Consider the following 8693-nt stretch of genomic DNA (forward strand, 5'->3'; position numbering starts at 1 on the left):
TCACCATAAACTGCTTTCATTCTCTGATGAATATTCTTTGGGATGACACCCCCTACTGTCAAGAAGTCAATGACTGCACGTTGCTTAAATCTCCTGACCGACTGCCTGCGCAGGGTTCCATGTTTTACACTGTAACAACGAAACCGTTCAATGCTAAGGCTTCCCGCCAAGTGGAGCTGTAGAGAAGAGGCTACGGAACAAGCCAGTACCTGCCACATACCAATGCTGCCACCTGTTGAAGAGCTACGAAGGTGGAGGCATTACTTTTCAGTCAATCCTCGAATAAGACAACAAGTGTCTGAGGCAGTTGTTAGCTCGGTTACTGCTACAACAATGGCAGGTTATGAAGATTTAAGTGAGTCTGAATGTGGTGTTATAGTCCGCGCACTAGCGATGGGATACAGAATCTACGAGGAAGGCGACGAAGTGGGCATTTTCCCGTACGACCACTTCACGAGAGCGCTGTGAATATCAGGAATCCGGCAAGATCAAATCTCCGACATCGCTGAGGCCGGAAAAACATCCTGCAAGAACGGGACCAACGGCGACTGAAGAGAATTGTTCAACGTGACAGAAGTGCAAACCTTCCGCAAATTGCTACAGATAATAATGCTGGACCATCAATAAGTGTGAGAGTGCGAACTATTCGAAGGCCCATTCGCGTATCCTTGATGATTGCATGAGACAAGAATTTACACCTCGCTTGGGCCCGTCAACACCGACATTGGACTGTTGACAACTGGAAAATACGTTGCCTGGTCGGACGAGTTTCGTTTCAAATTACACTACTGGCCATTAAAAATTGCTACACCACGAAGATGACGTGCTACAGACGCGAAATTTAACCGACAGGAAGAAGATGCTGTGATATGCAAATGATTAGCTTTTCAGAGCATTCACGCAAGGTTGGTGCCGGTGGCGACAACTATGGCGACAACTACAACGTGCTGACATGAGGAACGTTTCAAACCGATTTCTCACACACAAACAGCAGTTGACCGGCGTTGCCAGGTGAAACGTTGTTGTGATGCCTCGTGTAAGGAGGAGAAATGCGTACCATCACGTTTCCGACTTTGATTAAGGTTTGATTGTAGCCTATCGCGATTGCGGTTTATTGTATCGCGACATTGCCGCTCGCGTTGGTCGAGATCCAATGACTTTTAGCAGAATATGGAATCGGTGGTTCAAGAGGGTAATACGGATCGCCGTGCTACATCCCAACGGCCTCGTATCACTAGCAGTCGAGATGACAGGCATCTTATCCGCATGGCTGTAACGGTTCGTGCAGGCACGTCTCGATCCCTGAGTCAACAGATGGGGACGTTTGCAAGACAACAACCATCTGCACAAACGTTTCGACGACGTTTGCAGCAGCATGGACTATCACCTCGGAAACCATGGTTGTGGTTACCCTTGACGCTGCATCACAGACAGGAGAGCCTGCGATGGTGTACTCAAGCACGGAACTGGGTACACGAATGGCAAAACGTCATTTTTTCCGGATGAATCCAGATTCTGTTTACAGTATCATGATGGTCGCATCCATGTTTGGCGACATCGCAGTGAACGCACATTGGAAGCGTGTACTCGTCATCGCCATATTAGCGTATCATCTGGCGTGATGGTATCAGGTGCCATTGGTTACACCTCTCTGTCACGTCGTGTTCGCACTGACGGCACTTTGAACAGTGGAAGTTACATTTCAGATGTATTACGACTCGTGGCTCTACCCTTCATTCGATCCATGCGAAACTTAACATTTCAGCAGGATAATGCACGTCCTGTACGGGCACGTCCTGTACGGGCCTTTCTGGATACAGAAAATGTTCGACTGCTGCCCTGGCCAGCACATTCTGCAGATTTCTCACCAATTGCAAACGTCTGGTCAATGGTGGCCGAGCAACTGGCTCGTCACAATACGCCAGTCACTATTCTTGATGAACTGTGGTATCGTGTTGAAGCTGCATGGGCAGCTGTATCTGTACACGCCATCCAAGCTGTGTTTGAGTAAATTCCCAGAGCGTATCAAGGCCGTTGTTACGGCCAGAGGTGGTTTTTCTGGGTACTGATTTCTCAGGATCTATACACTGAAATTGCGTGAAAATGTAATCACATGTCAGTTCTAATATAATATATTTGTCCAATGAATACCCGTTTATCATCTGCATTTCTTCTTGCCGTAGGAATGTTAATGGCCAGTAGTGTACATCGAGCGGATGGACGCGTTTAATCCATGAGCCCTGCATGTCAGGAGGGGACTGTTCAAGCTGCTGAAGACTCTGTAATGATGTGAGGAGTGTGCACTTGGAGTGATATGGGACACCTCATACGTCTAGATACGACTCCGACAGGCGACACGTACGTAAGCATTCTGTTTGATCACCTGCATCCATACGTCCAGAATTGCTACAGAGTGGCTCAAGGAAAATTCTTTTGAGTTTAAGCACTTCCGCTGGTCATCAAACTCCCAAGACATGGACATTATTGAGCATATCTGGGATGCTTTGCAATGTGCTCTTCAGAAGAAATCTCCACCACTCGTAATCTTACGGATTTATGGACTGCTTTGCGGGATTCATGGTGTCAGTTGTCGGCAGCACTACTTGAGACATTAGTCGAGTCCATGCCACGTGTTTCGGCACTTCTGCATCCTCGTTGGGGCCCTACACGATATTAGGCAGGTGTACAAGTTTCTGTGGCTCTTGAGTGTATATTAAACATCGATTACAAGGCAGGCTAGAGGTGAAAGTCTGAAAAATGTTCAACGTTACGGCCGCTGTGGAGTGTGCATGTGTGCGGAGGCGCGCACAGACTGACGATTGCGGGTTTCGCCGTCCGCGGCTCGGCACGACGTGCCCGCTGGGATGTCGTGGCGTGGAGCGGGCGGGGGGGGGGGGGGGGTGAGGCGAGCGCGCGAGGTGGGCGGCGCCGCCCACGCAGCCGCAGCCGCGCATCCTCCACGCACGGCCAGCGGTGGGTTCGCGGCCCGCGCCCGCGGCAGGTGTGCGGCGCCGTGACCCGGCGCCCCCGGCGAAAGGCGAGGCGAGGCGCGGCTAGGAGCAGCCGCGCTGAATAAAACATAAGCCGGCAGATGAGCCGGGTCAGCCGGGTCGGCCGCGCGCTTTCTCCAGCCGCCAGCCCGCGGCCGTCGCCTGCTCCGGTGCCCCCAGCTCCAGGTTACACGCGCGGCGCGGGCGACACTGCTGGCACTGCGCAGCAGCTAGTGACAGCGCAAGGTGGCGGCCGATAGCATCGCACCAGCCCGCGCCACCAGCTTCGCGGGTCGGAGATGTTAGCCACGGCGATCTGCAGCGCGAGCAGTCAGCTGTTATCTTAAAAGTACCGCACGACGTCCTTTTGTTCCAGAAACAAGCTCGTGGTCTAGTTATTAGCCTTGCTGCCTGTAGATACTGACGTCTCGGGTACAGTTCCTAGCCTGGTCGGAGAGTTTCTTCGCTTGTGGACTGTGTGTGTGTGTGCGTGTGCGTGTGTGCGTGTGTGTGTGTGTGTATGTGGTTGCACACGCGCGTTTCTGTGTGATTGTCATCACTTCTTCTGACCAATACAAAAGTCGCCAAAGAGTGGCGTCACATGGAACGATGTGCACTAGATGGCAGAACTACCCCCACATTGGACAAGGTATCCAAGCCATACACTTTTTCTTTCCTTTTCTTTTCCTTTGTTAGGCTTCCATCTGTTGTGTACGGCTTCATACACAACAGTAAAGAGAGGTGAGCTGCAGCACTCCGTCTTCCGGCCACAAGTGACCATCGCGACCATCCGACCGCCGCGTCATCCTCAGCTGAGGAGGGTCGTGTGGTCAGTTCACCACTCTCCCGGTCGTTATGATGGTTTTCTGTGACAGGAGCCGCTACTATTCGGTCGCATAGCTCTCTAATTGTCATCACGAGGCTGAGTGCACCCCTAAAAATGACAACAGCGCATGGCGGCCCAGATGGTCACCCATCCAAGTACCGGCCACGCCCGACAGCGCTTAACTTCGGTGATCTGACGAGAACCGGCGTATCCACTGCGGCAAGGCCATTGCCCGGTGAGCTACATAGTGGTGCAGAAACTGTGGTCATAGGAATGCTGGCAGAGCAGAAATGATTGCAAACACCTTGACACAACAAATAGAAGACTTACTTAACTTTTATTTCTCAGAATGAAGGAAGGCTCGTTGAAAATAACGAGGCAAGATATATAGTTCATATATCACAGCCGGCCGGAGTGGACGAGCCATTCTAGGCGTTACAGTATGGAACCGCGCGACAGCTACAGTCGCAGGTTCGAATCCTGCCTCGGGCATTTATGTGTGTGATGTCCTTAGGTTAGTTAGGTTTAAGTAGTTCTACGTTCTAGGGGACTGATGACCTCAAAAGTTAAGTCCCATAGTGCTCAGAGCCATTTGAACCATCTATCACAAAGTCAACAAGTAGGAGGCTCGTAGTACTCCCTACATTATATGACATAGCTTTTGTAAGCAACGTTATTTTGGTATGAAACTACAAATCGTATTTATTAAATATGTAAAAAAGTCCGTTCTTTGTGGGGCATATGTGATCCGCACCTAATTTGATGTCTAATATTTTCTTCATTGTTTCAGCCTAGTTATTCAGTACTTTAAGACTTCTCAGAGAACTTCAGTTCCTCATAATCAAAGCATTAATTTAAAAAATTATTCTTTACAGATATACACAAGAAGATGAAACATAAAAGTCGCAAACCCCGTTGTCTGGGTCTATAATTGACTTGAATAAATAGCTTACAGTGGACTATTGGACTTTTTATTCAGTTTTATATTTAGTAATTTCAACAACTGTACTGAAAACTTTACTGTATGAATTGTCAATCAATCACATTCTAAGCACGAACGCATGTGTCATAGCGAAGAGGCTTGAAGTGCAAGGTGGGGAGTGGCTACCGTCAGCCGTTTTTGTATATTGCAGCTGCAGAGGGCGTTCCTAGTCCAGAGCAGCTGGAGTTGTGGCTCAGTGGGCACACGCCATTGGATTCACCACATCCTACAAGACAGATGGAAATTTGCAATTCCGTTGCCATGACGCCTGTGAGGTGGTATCAATACGTGGTACGACACATACCTCAGTCGGTAAAAGTGGAACCCTTGTAGGACCACTTTGTGGCAGTTCGCCGCTTTACCTCTGAGGATGTCGCCCATGCTCGGAGACGAAACGTCAGGGGAGAGTTTTATACATCGAGCACGGCCTATCGGCCCGTAAGGTTTAACTGAACATAATACCGGTCTTGAAAGCCTATATTGTATTGTTAGACTGTTAAGAACACGTTGTCTCAGGAATGGGTTGTTTCAAGTTTCAATTTATGGTAGGTACTATGGCCTATGGTCCCTCGGCGCTGCAAATAATTTAAGCTTCTACGTCAATGCAATCAAAAGATGCGACTATTTATGTCACACATGTTGACACTCGCAAACTCGTTCATCAAAACCTATGGGGTACTTCCTGTCGACAGAATCATGAGATTTGGGAATTAGCAAGGTTTAAAAGTAAACGGGAAGAGAAAAATCCGAAAATTACTGATCTGTAATTATATCACATGAAAAAATATTTTTTTGTCATTTGTTATCCCACAGTTTGTCTGTCTGCCTGTTAGGAGAACCTATTTACAGAATGGGTATGGGTTCGCATTTGGGAGGACGCTGGTATAAACTCACGTCCGATCATCCAGATTTATATTTTCCGTGTTTTCCCTAAATCGTTCCAAGATAATGACGTCTTTTGAAAGAACACGACCGATTTCTTTCCCCATCCTTGACACAAGCCGAGCTTGTGCTTCGTCTCTAATGACCTCGATATCGTTAGGTCGTCAGATCTGGTCTTCCTTCCTTCCAAGATCGGGTGTACGTATCAATTTGAAATTTATCTCACATAGGGTCCTCGCAAGATATTAAATTGAAGCTTCTACGTCAATGCTGTCAAAAGATTTTGCACCTCGCAAACTCACACATCAAAACCTATGGAGCACTTCTCATGGACTCATGATTCATAAAATTTATCAAGATACAAGAATCGACGGTACAAGAAAAGGTAAAAAATACGAAAATTGTTAATTTGTAATTATAACGCACTTTTTTTTTTGTTCACGTGATCCAATAGTTGGTCTGTCCGTCAGTTAAGACATCTTTTTCTGAGGAACGGGTGGACATATCAAGTTGAAATTTACGTCACATACTACACTATATGGTCCCTTGGCGCAGAAAACAAATTAAACTTCTTCAACCATGCAACCAAAAGATACGGCCATTTGTGTCACTTATTTGATGTCTCGCCAATGTCGATGTCGATAACAGGCAAAAATCATTGAATTTCAAGATTCACCGGATGAATGAACGATCTGTATACATATCAAAGTTTGTACAGAACGCTCTGGACGCGAGTCCTTTTCTGACTTGTCTGGCATTTCTGAGACCCCTTTTTCGCAGTCGCAGTACTGCACGTAACATGGGAGTTCCTCCGTCTTTTGACACTGTATAAAGACTTATCTGGGTCAGACTGGATTCCCTGGATTAAGGCTTCTTGAGTGATCACAATTGTGGTTTTATTTACGAGGCTGTGCTGAAAAGTAATGCATCCGAAGTTTTTATATGAAAACACTTAAAGCTCTTTAAATAAAACAAACGTTATTAACTTTCGACATTTTCATTCTTCATCGAGCAAGGTAGCGCAGACATGATATTGTGAGGAACTGATCGACCATTATACCGCATTCTTTTTAACTCACTACGCCACAGTCATTTCACTAGCTGGACTTCTAGCACTATGGAACTGATGAGTGATTTCTTTCGATGATTTTATGCGATTTTTTTACGATCACCCTCCGACCTTCTCGACGGTCCCTGTCTGTCAGTACATGAGATCTGTCTGGTCTTGACTTAGTGGTGGTTGTTCCTTCGCGCTTCCACTTCACAATCACATCACCAACAGTCGGCCTGAGAAGATTTCGAATAGTTGAAATGTCTCTGATATATTTATTACTCAGGTAACATCCATAGACTAGTGAACTCCTTTTATACTGGCTGGTCCGACTCTCCTGACATCTAGCGGTCAGTTCTGCAACACATAGGAATCTATGGGTACTGTTTATCTTTCAGTATACTCTACAAACTGCCTTACAGTGCACGGCGGTGGGTACTTCTCGTACCACAGTCATTTCCCTTTCCTACCCCACACGAAAACAGCGCGCGTGAAGAGCGACATATGGGAAGCCTCCGCATCAACTCGAATTTCTCTCATTTATCCGTCATGGGAGATACATGTATGTGGAAATCATATGCTGCTGACTCTTGGTGGAAGTACGCTCTGAGATTTTTAACAATAAAATGTTGATGTGCTGGTCTCTTCTGTAGCCTCTGCGACGGGAATTTGATGATCATTTTCATGATAAACTCGCGCCTATTAAACAGACCGTTGAAGAAACACGTCCCTCTTCTTTAAGTCTTCACAATTTCCTATATGAATACTACATGACATGGGTCGCTTACTGACGAGAAATACTCCACAATCGGACACTGAACAGTTTCTTTAAGTTAGCAGTGTGTGTGTGAATTACATTTCCCGACGACAATTGTAACGAATCTGAGTTGGGACCTCCTTTTCCTATAACTAGTTTTAAGAGGCTGTTTCGTTTTATGTCGCACGATACTACACTCATGTATACGAGGGCGTGCTGAAAAGTAGTGATTCTGAACTTTTTGTGTGAAAACCTAAAGATTTTTATTCCGGATGGCTCCATATTTGCAGCCCTCTGCCGCTAGAGGGATACGAATTGTTGCGTGTAAGATGGCGATGTGTAACGTAGCTATGACGGTGTGTGAGATCCAGCACGCTGTGGTCGAGTTTCGAATTCGGCGAGTTCGCCTATACATGGATCACAGTTTTCTGCAGCACGACAACGCCAGAGCACACACGAGCGCCACGACATATGCAGAAATCCGAAGCTTAGGTTGGCAGTCATCGATCATGATCCATATAATTTCGACTCGGCCCCATCCAACTTTCATCTGTTTCCAAGACTTAAAGAACATCTTCGATGACTTCACTTTGATAGAAGAAAGCGGCGCAAACAGAACTGAAGTTTTCTTCAATAAAGTGGTTTCTCGTTGGGAGAAATGTGTTCGTCGCCTGGATGACCATATTGACAAATATGTACAAATGAAGAATGGCGGGTTGGTTGATGTGGGGGGGGGGGGGGGGGAGACCAAACAGCGAGGTCATCGATCTCATCGGATTAGGAAAGGATAGGGAAGGAAGTCGGTCTTGCCCTTTCAAAGGAACCATCCCGGCATTTGCGTGAAGCGATTTAGCGAAATCACTGAAAACCTAAATCAAGATGACCGGACGCGGGTTTAAGCCGTCAGCCTCCCGAATGCAAGGACAGACAGATCTCATGTACTGACAGATAGGAACCGTTGAGAATTGCGAAGGGTAATCGTAAAAAAATCGCATAAAATCAGCGAAAGAAATCACTCATCAGTTCCATAGTGCTAGGAATCCAGCTAGTGCAATGACTGTGGCGTAGTGAGTTAAAAAGAATGCGGTATAACGGTCGCTCGCCTCCTCACAAACCACATCTTTCTGTAGTCAGTTCTAAGCCAGACTTCTGTTGGTGTAAAAGGTGACGCCACGGGTGCTGTGAAGAAGCAAGCACTGTATCAT

General features: G+C 46.8%; 1 pseudogene; it reads right to left on the reverse strand.

Moving 5' to 3' along the window:
- Positions 1–3931: 3931 nt before the first annotated feature.
- On the reverse strand, positions 3932–4049 carry LOC126204872 (5S ribosomal RNA; annotated as a pseudogene).
- Positions 4050–8693: the final 4644 nt, after the last annotated feature.

Source organism: Schistocerca nitens, chromosome 9, assembly GCF_023898315.1.
Source record: "Schistocerca nitens isolate TAMUIC-IGC-003100 chromosome 9, iqSchNite1.1, whole genome shotgun sequence".
NCBI lineage: Eukaryota > Metazoa > Arthropoda > Insecta > Orthoptera > Acrididae > Schistocerca > Schistocerca nitens.